The following is a 10,566-nucleotide window of genomic DNA, read 5'->3' on the forward strand; positions in this document are numbered from 1 at the left end:
ATCTCCTCTTTTAGCAGCAACACCGACTGCCACTGGTTTTGAAGTTACTTGCCTTATCACTGTGAGAAGTGGCAACAAGCTTCTGAGCTAGTTTAACAAGTTAAAAGATGCTAAGCTAAGAATAAACAAGTACACATTCAACATAAAAGATACTCTTCAGAAAGTCTGAGACCCCAAAAGGCAAAAAGATATTTTCCTTGTTTATGTGTAAGTGGTAGGCACATGAGTAAGAGATTAGATTTTTGCATTTGGGAACATAAATCAAGCCCATTTAATATCACTGAAATCTCACTGTACAAGTCACATGACTGAACGTTTTGTAACTGGTTATAATGTAGGTAGACAGGATTAAGTGGTCAAGAAAGGTGACACTTCTGCAATAATATTCATCATCATTATTATTATTATTGAATTATTAATGACTTTAAAGAACACTAACACTCCACACACATTCTGGAACATCTTCCAATAGCTCATGTACCACATAGGCACTAACTGGTATCTACCAGAGACCACTAAAGCACACTGAACCACAGAGCAGTCACCTCCTTCTGCAGTGAGCTGCTGTGTGAAGGAGAATGCCGCATTACCCTGGGGCCCTTTGGTCCCACTGACGTATATTCCATGTTTCACTTCCCCAGTTCTCAAATTAGTATGGAATTTAAGATACATTATAGGTGACAATATCCTAACTCAAAGACCACGCTGCATTCAACACGAAGGACCTCCATGTATACCGTACTTCAAAAGAGAATGGATGACAGCACTAAAAGAAGTGACTATCTGCATTCCCGAGCTGACTCAGACCATTTCCAGCTTCAACTGAGAAGCCCCAGATTTGGCAATCTGATAAAATAATATTACTCTATCATGCAAGAATCACAGTGAATCACACAAGATTTTTTAATAGCTGTCCCCAAAGCCACATTAGAAGAAAAAAAAAAGAAAAACACAGTAGCTACAGAAATAGCTACACTTGAAGTGGAAAAGAGGGGAAGTTCATCGTAACAAATGTAACAAAAGCTAGGAATGATGAAAGACAGCAGAAAGAACACAGAAACAGTTGTAGTGGTAGACCTCGAATATATTTAAAGTTCCTTTATTGTCCTTATTATACCAACCTTAGCAACAATGGCATTGTTCATAAGGTATCGACATTTTAATGTATTAACAGAGGCAGAAGATCTATGAATGCCAAAAAATAATCATATCTGAGTGATATGATTATTAGCCCTCAAATTACAAATCAAAAGGGCTTAGGAATCCAAACAAGGATGTTCAAAGTAGCTTTTATTCAAGAATTTTAAAATATCATTTGGGAAGCTCTAAGTCATGAACTTTTAAGAAGTTCTGAATAACGGGTAAGTGTCAGAAGGCTAGAGAAAAACTGATGTCACACAAGCATTTTCAATTAGTTACTAGGTTAGGTTACTAAAGACAATTAAATTAAAATGGAACAAGTAAGATTCCACTTGAGCATAACAAGTTGATAAAAATTATTACATAGGTAAAAAGAAAAATCAATACAAGCAACTTCTTAACAGCATCCTCTTCTTATGAGGTCACCATCCTGAGTGATAATGACTATGCTGAGCACATAAGTTTCAACACAGCATTCAGGTTGCTATAACAAGGTATTCAGATTAAGATACAGAATGATACAAACTCAGTCTGAAATTACATTTATTTTAAGCTCTCAACATACAGAGTCAAGAAATATTATGAAGCGGGATGTGTCCACTGAGCTACTGCTAAGCTATTGACCATTATTATCGGTGACCTCAAAAAAGAACAGTAATCACGACTGATCTACTGCACAGCTGATTTAAGGAAAATCCTGAGGAAATAGTAAATAACAGAGAATTCGGTACTGATAAACCTATTTGGATTGTTTGCCAAAATGAGCACAAGCTAAAGACGTGAACTTGGAATTCACATTGGGCTGTACCAAGACAAAGTTTGATTTTCCTGTCTCATAAAGATGGCCTAATATTTTAAGCATCAAGTTGGAAGAATTTTGAAATGGAGAGGAATACTCAGTTGAATGTGCTCAATGAATTGTAGGACATAAACAAAGCGCTATGAGGTAGGCAGCTAGAAGGATGTGTTATCTGACTGTACATCAGAGAGAGTGCCTTGTTTCAGACAGCAGGACTAATCAGCCAACTGGGCAACTAATGGGGTTGTGGTGGACTCTACATCCATTCTTTCTAAATGGGAAGTTTTCTTTGTGGCTATGTCAAATTCCAACAGGGATTCATTCACAGAAGCCCTATGGCTTGTCTTTTTCAGATAAGACCAGATGATTACAAATGGTTCCTTCCTGGATTAAATCTATTAATCATTCTTTTGTATTTGTACTGTGTACTACTACAACTGGATAATCAAACTACTTGAACATTTTAAGAGCAGCAGCAATTAAAATCTGTTTATACGAAAGATCATCTCTTTAGATGTCTATAGAATGTCAATGCATGATCCACAGATTAAAAAGTGCCTATTCATTAAAGCCATCTCCAAAACATGCTCCTGAGGATATATCCAAGATTGCAAGAAAAGAAGAAAAGGAAGAAACAGAAGAATAGGAAGTTAATTCTAAATTTGCAAATAAGTTTACCTATCCTGCAGACAACATGAGTGGGGTACATCTTGTTATAACATCTTAAAAAAAAAAAAAAATCTGCATCAAATCATCGCATGTATTAAACCAAAAGGCATAACTTCTGATATAATACAACTGCCATCAAATTCATTGTTAGGCCATGTATTGGGCTTGCATGGCACGGTTTTGGTAGCGGGGGAGTTACAGGGGTGGCTTCTGTGAGAAGCTGCTAGAAGCTTCCCCTGTGTCCAATAGGGCCAATGCCAGCCAGCTCCAAGACAGACCCACTGCTGGCCAAGGCCGAGCCCATCAGCAGTGGTGGTAAGCGCCTCTGGGATAACGTATTTAAGAAGGGGCGGGGGGGTGGGGTGGGGGTGGGAAACCTGCACAACTGCAGCCAGAGAGAGGAATGAAAATATGTGAGAGAAACAACTCTGCAGACACCCAGGTCAGTGAAGAAGAAGTGGGAGGAGGTGCTCCAGGCACTGGAGCAGAGATTCCCCTGCAGCCCATGGTGAAGACCATGGTGAGGCAGGCTGTCCCCCTGCAGCCCATGGAGGTCAATGGTGGAGTAGATCTCCACCTGCAGCCCATGGAGGACCCCACACCAGAGCAGGGGGATGCCCAAAGGAGGCTGTGACCCTGTGGGAAGCCCGCGCTGGAGCAGGCTCCTGGCAGGACCTGTGGCCCCAGCCAGGAGCCCAGGCTGGAGCAGGTTTGCTGGCAGGACTTGTGACCCCACGAGGGACCCACACTGGAGCAGTCTGTTCCTGAAGGGCTGCACCCTGTGGAAAGGACCCACACTGGAGCAGTTCGTGAAGAACTGCAGCCCATGGGAAGGACTCACATTAGACCAGTTCATGGAGGACTGTCTCCCATGGGAGGGACTCCACACTGGAGCAGGGGAAGAGTGTGAGGAGTCCTCCCCTTGAGGAGGAAGGAGCGGCAGAGACAACGTGTGATGAACTGACCACAACCCCCCTTCCCCATCCCCCTGGACCACTGGTGGGGGAGGAGGTGGAGAAAAATCAGGAGTGAAGTTAAGCCCAGGAAGAAGGGAGGGGTGGGGGGAAGATGTTTTAAGATTTGGTTTTATTTCTCATTACTCCACTCTGATTGGCAATACATTAAACTAATTTCCCCAAGTTGAGTCTGTTTTGCCCGTGACGGTAGTTGGTGAGTGATCTCTCCCTGCCCTTATCTCGACCCATGAGCCTTTTGTTATATTTCCTCTCCTCTGTCTAGTTGAGGAGGGGAATGATAGAGCAGCTTGGTGGGCACCTGGTGTCCAGCCAGGGTCAACCCACCACAGGCCATCAATGACACAGTAACAGTATACAACTTGTTTCACTTATCTTTCCATTTAGGACTCTGCTTAAGACAGCATGAAAGTTTGCTTTGGGAAGTGGCACCATGAATCACAGATTATTGGTTGATAGTACTTAATCCATATGTGCTGGTTGTTCCTACTTTCAATTGAAACAGCTTTCAAAAAAGACAAAAACCTCAACTCAAAGCAAGAATGATTCGCAGCCCTAAAAGTTCCCTGGAACAAAAAAAAAAAAAAAAATGCTAGTAGAAAGCAAAACGGCAGTAAAATACACTCAACTTGGTGTAAACCAATGGAAACACTAATGGCCTACCATAATAGTGGACCAATACAAATAATCAACGAGATGGTAATACTCCCAGCTGTGGGCATAAGAGTTTAATTGAAGAAATTTAATTGCCCAAAATAGGAACAGCTAACCACTCAATTTATTTCTCACTGTATTTGAATGACACAAGACTCATAGCATTCTTTATATGAAGTTCTCTCCCAACACACAAAAATTAAAGAAAAGTTGTTAAAGGAAATGGTTATCCAGTTTCAGTTCTCACACATAAAACAGAATGCTCACATTTTGGAATGGAACCATCAAATCAACCCAGCAAGAACTTGGGAATAATTCCCTTCAGTTAAGTTCACTCTAGAGCTTAACCAAGCTGTTCAATGGCTCCTTCAAGTTAAGCACAATTGTATGTTGACCAGTTACTAGATTATTTGGATTGGTTAGATTATTTCAGGTAAATGACAAAACAGCAACAACAAAAAAAGAGTTCTGAAGCTTTTATCTGTAACTATTAAGGAACGGAGAGAACCTGAAGACTTTGGAAAAAAATGCTTTAAAAATGTTATTCAAGGACTGTGGAAGTAAGCGTGCCTACAAGTTGATGTTGTACACATGTGGTTCCATTAAATACAAAGAGTTGCTTTAACATACCTAGACTTGCTTGCTATAGATTTATCATTTCTCCTGACAAGAAAGAAGCGTTATTCTACTCAGCAATGATCCAGGTATCTGTCAATTTGCCAAGAAAGCCTCTATTAAGGAAGAGGATCAGAGGCATAAGTCAAATTAAAAAGATGTCCCATTTGTCCTATGACTCATGGCAGATCATTTCTTGAAATCTGCACTTCACGTTACCCCTTTTAAGAAGGACACATTAAGCATATTCACCCCGCACCCTTTATTTGACCTATTAAGTCAGAAATAAAAAAAAAACCAAAACACAAAACAAACAAAAACACATAAGCTTAAAAGAATAGTGAAGTATGGCTGTGCATCTGCTATTGATAACAAATAAAATTCTTATTTCAATATTCACCTACCATTACAATGCTACGTAAGAAGTTCTGTGCAAGTTGGTTTTGGAACCCAGAAACCCTCGGCTCTGCTCCAAAAACAGAGTTTGAGATGCCAGGTATGAGAACTCTGCCAGTGCTTTCAGAGCTCAGTCAACACACACCTTTTGTTGTTACAATCACCAGCTGGCAATGCATCAGCCTGATACGTGGGGGAGATTAACTTATTATCATACATAAAAATCAGATTATGAGTCCTATTTGTGCTACTCATACAAAGATGCAATAATAACAATACAGACAATATCACACTTCTGCAAAAAGACACTTCACAATGAAGATTACAGGAACACCACAGTCACCCAGTTTTAATATTAGTAAACAACCCACTACTTTATAATCAAAAGCTAAGAGTTTGCAAGTACATCATGATTTTGTGTTACCTAAATCACGAGAGGCATGAGAAGATATTTAAAACACATACTTGTGAAACCCTATGAGTTCACAGTGTCACTTAAAACTTGCGTGGCACCCATTCTCAGGGCATCTACTATGTCGCATTTATAAGTTTATGTCAATGATTACATAAAATCCAGCCTTATTGGTTTCAGTAAAACTGTTTGAAACAAATATTTAATGATATGATTTGACAGACTGTTCTTAACCTTGCCATTTCTGCTGTTACACTGTAGTCCTGTTTGTTATTCACAGTCTAGAGCGTATGATAAAAGGCAAAGAAGCTTGTTTAAAAGTTTTGGTCTGTAGATGCCTTGGAATTAATTTTTAGCTTAAAGCAGAGGCCTACACAAGCAAAAAGGGTTAATAACATGCATTAGCCCAAAAACAAACAATGCAAGACACAGGTTTCCAACACTGTCAAAATATTTACAACATGTTGTGTAAGCCAGAACAGTTTTTAAATATTTGCATATTCTAAAAAGTTGAATGAAACCACATCGCTTAAAGCCTTAGAGACATTTTCTTTTTGCTTCAGAGCTCATTACTGTGCAGTGTTACAATATCCATGCTACCTCTATCCCTATTTACGAATTAGGGCTGGGTACCTTCTCAAATATTGACACATCCTGTCCGCCAAGATTCACGGGACTCTACGAATGCACACCAGTTCACAGAGGCTCAAGCAGAATCACTCGCACTCCAAGGAGCGCACATTAAGGCAGATTCTAGACCAACACCCTAAGAGAAATTTTGACTGTTCCCTTCCCCTAAGCAAGGTACCTTGCAGGACAGCACATAAAGGAATGACATTCGAGTCTCGTGACAAATTTGACTATGACTGCTCCAGGGAACCAACAGCCTTTTTACTATCGACTTCAGGTTATTCTTCCCAACCCCAGTGAGCCAACTAGGCAGGTAACATTCACATTAAATACACCATTTTATTCAACCACAAACTCGGAATACTTAGCTCGATTTATCTCAGTACAGTTACATCACTGTTATTTCCTGCTTTCTTCCTTTTCATATCCTGAGAACAATTCATCGTTACATTAAGGCAAGCCAAAAATTGGTAATTAGTTTTAATTGAAAGGAACAACACCACTTCTTGAAGTTTTATGGATTAAGACAGAATTTGAGTTAAATCCTATGTTACAAAAAAGTAGTTCATCTCACAGACTAGTCTTCAATTCAAGCATTAGAGACTTCATTCCAGGTCTCAGGCAACAAGTCAGTCATTAAATCTTAGAATTTCTTTTAAAAAGCAGAGATCCCAAGAACCAAAAAAACACTACTCCAGTGAATTAGTTTACATGCACGTTTGAACAAATCTACTAAAAAAACCTTCAATCTGCTTCTACCATTCTCCTGGCTTATTGTATGAGGAGATGCAACTTTTTCCAGGACCTACTATTCCCACAGTGAGAAAACCATGCACTATCTCAGAAGCAGAAAGCTACCTTCTAGCTAATTCACATTACTCCCACAGATTCATACAAGCTCAGGCAATTCTTGACTAGCAGCACCGCTAAGCGTTTTATCCTTTGCCATTCCTACGACAAGCACAGAAGTCTCTTGTCCTGCATTTACAGGCTACCAAGTCAAGTCACAGTAACCTTTAGGCTCATTTTAACCACAATCAGGTAAGCACAGAATTGACGTAAGGACATCTTCGAGTAGCTCACTCAGCTCTAGAGAAGGAAAAGGTACCTATATGCTGTATAAACATACCATGAGAACAAAACTTCTTATGCCTAACACTAAGTCATCCAAACATGTCACCTGGTAAAAATAACAGGTTCACAATACTGATTTTCAGACCAACATGCAAGTGCTCCAATACAACACAAGAAAGCAGACACTGGCCCATTAGAAAAATATGTCATCTAGGTATTTTCAGAAAGTATTACTTACAAACAGTCATAGATCAAAACATTGCCCAGAATATCACTGCACAGTCAGAAAGCCATGTTACTATAATGGTATTTTAAATACTAAAGGCATAAAAAAGAAAAATTAGAAAAATACAATTAAATATACACTACAAAGTAAAATGAAGTTTTTGTTACAGAGATGACTGACAGTTAAAAAAAAGGTAAAGAACACTTAAGACCATCCAAAGATGCATACAGCTAACAGACCATCCACAAAGATGTATACAGCTAACATCAAGCCCAGCAATCACAAACGCCATCTAATTTGTCAGCTCAACATTTAACTACTGCATCCACTTGCAGCACGCCATCTTCACAATGAGAGAAAAAACATTCAGTAAAAAAAAAAATTCCAAAACAGTTTTGCCCATCAACCATTAATAAACTATTTCATCGCTAACTACAATTGTGCTATGTATCTTCCTTTTAACACAGATATTGTTGCTTCATGTGTGGTATGCAGTTTAACCCCCAGAGCAGTTTTTAATGTTTATTCTAGTACAGCACTGCATAACACACAGACCCCGAGCCAAAGAAACTGACTCTAGAACTGTAAACTATGCACCGAGGGGAGTTTGGAGCACTTGAATGCTGAACAGCCATGCCAAGGTTAACACTACAGAGGACAAGGTAGCACCTGCACTCCTCTCCTGCTTACCATACCTAAGTTGTCATATAGTATAATCAGAAATCTCTAAAATGATGCTGCATTGTGCTAATTACACATGCCCTGTGTGCTAATACATGCTACGGCTTAAGCTGATTCAGTCATAATTGGCAGAATATAACTACTATCTTTGAAGGCAAATTGCAAGTTTGACAAAAATATAATTTCAGGCAGGTACAAGTATGAAAGAGCAAGCACATTAGCCCTCAGTGCTAATAACCTTAATAGTTAAAAACACAATTAAGAAGTTTTGCCCATCTGAAATATAGTTGGCAAACTGTTTTAGTTACCTCTCACCTTTAAGCAGAAATACAAGTCTCCCCCTACTCCTGGCCCAATAAAGCAATGAAGCAATAGTTTTATATTGGTCTCATCACAGACAAATGAGAATGATCTTTTTGTTGCACTAAAACCAGAATGAAAACTCAGTTGCTTACATAACGCAGTCTCCACTATGACTATTATAATAATGCACTGTTAATGTTTTTACCTTTTCAAAGTAGTGGAAAGGTTCTGTCTTTAGAGAAGGGCTGAACAAACTCTGGAATTAAATCCACATTAGCAGAAGGGAAAAAAAACCCTCCTGTAGCAAGAGAAAACAGTCTTATGGCAACCTTTCAAGCAGTCTGTTGTGAAGTCATGGAGTGCAACAGAAGAAAACAGAAGTGTCTAGCACATCATAAGGCTCATTTTTTACCCCAGTCTGGGTCACATACAAATGATCAAACTTACTGCAATAGGTACAGGAAATGTGAGCAATGGTGTACTCGTTTTAAATCATCCTAACTAATCTATGGTTTTAATCAAGAATGGCTACCAAGAAAACCGAACATTTAAAACTGCAAGATTACATTTAGCTTTCAGACATTCAGTTTTCAAACATCCAGTTTACAATGGACAGTGTATGTCACTCGCATCTTTCTGGCTTCCCTTACTGCTAGGGCAAAAGGATGAAGCCTCAGAAGACCGAGTCTATCAGCTTCTGAGTCACTCCAACCAGAGACAGGCAAGCAGCTGGGAAACATGGATACAGCAAGCCAGGCAGACACTGTAGATACCCAGTCTCTCTCTAACCAGGTAGCCTCAATGAACATAAAGAGACTTCTGTCTCTCACGCAGACGTTTCACTCTGGGAGATGAGGAGATTCCTTCCGCAAGCCAAAAAAGGTAAAGTCAAGAGAGAAGAAGGCAATGGCAAGACGGAGAAGCCTGACTTAGCTGTGTCATCAACCGGCGCTCAGGAGGCTGTGAGCCACTTAAAACCTCACTCTCCCCCGTAGAAACACCTCCTCCCACCAAATCAGCATCGTTACCTACCATCATCCAGGGCGCCAGGATTTCAAAGCCAGGAGGAAAAACCCAATGGCGCGATTTTAGGTCTCCCGCCTCGCCCCCTCTTCCTCCCCTCCCAAAACCAAAGCCGTCACCACCACCGAGCGGGTCACTAAACTTCCCTGAGCAGCGAGCTCTTCCCTCCTACGGGAACCGAGCCTCCCCACAGCCCGTGTCGTCATCCCTCGCAAGCCCCAGCCCTGCCCTGCCCCGCCAGGCGCCGTGCAAGGAGAGATTCACCTTCCCCGCGCCCGCCGGAGAGGAAGCCCCGACTCCACCGCGGGGCTCGTCGGCCGGCGCCCCCCCCGCTCCCTCCCCAAGGCGCCCGCTGCCCCTCCGCCCCGCCTCGGCACTGTCACTCCCGCCCGACCCTCGCCTCACCGCAGGGGCACCGAGCCCCCCACCCGCCCCGACACCCAATGGGGCCTTCACGGCACGCCACCCGCCCCGCCCGGCCCGGCCCGGCCCGACCCCGCCACGGGGCACCGGCGGCGCCGGCCGCCACCGGCCTAGGCGCGAAGGCTGAACCAACCGCCCTCCCCGCGCCCGCCGGTGGGACCCCGCCATTCCGCGCCCCCCCCCCCCCCCAAAGGCTCCGACGGCGGGTCCAAAGCCCGGCCTCCGCCTCAAGCCTCTCCCTGAAGCCGGGGCTCAAGACGACGGCGCCGCCCTCACCTGAAGTGCCGGGAACTGCCCGTCTCCTGTGCCCGCCGGCGGCGAAGGAGGGAGGGGGCTGAGGAGACGGCGAGAGAGCACAGAGGAACGCGAGTGCAGCCCCGCCGCTCCGCTCCGCTCCCCGCCGCGCCGCTGCACCGACTGCCGCCCCCCGCGCCCGCCTGCCTCCCCCGCCCCTCCGATTGGCGGACACCCAGCCGCCTCCCGATTGGGCGAGGGCAAAGAGCAGGCTCCCGCCCCGCCGCTGCCCATTGGCTCTCAGCGACTGCCA

At 42.9% G+C, this 10,566-nt stretch overlaps 1 protein-coding gene across 3 annotated transcripts in view; it reads right to left on the minus strand.

Annotated features, from left to right (window-relative positions):
- Positions 1–10,474, minus strand: part of PACSIN2 (protein kinase C and casein kinase substrate in neurons 2) — a 62,435-nt gene extending 51,961 nt beyond the window's left edge. For all 3 annotated transcript variants that reach the window (XM_087766511.1, XM_087766510.1, XM_087766508.1), the window contains exon 1: positions 10,296–10,474. The gene's annotated coding sequence lies outside the window, so the exon portion shown is untranslated. The remainder of the gene's footprint in view (positions 1–10,295) is intronic.
- Between the last annotated feature and the right edge of the window lie 92 nt (positions 10,475–10,566).

This window comes from Nipponia nippon, unplaced genomic scaffold (genome assembly GCF_047370975.1).
Source record: "Nipponia nippon isolate SJK-2023a ecotype South Korea unplaced genomic scaffold, ASM4737097v1 scaffold_3, whole genome shotgun sequence".
In the NCBI taxonomy this organism is placed as follows: domain Eukaryota; kingdom Metazoa; phylum Chordata; class Aves; order Pelecaniformes; family Threskiornithidae; genus Nipponia; species Nipponia nippon.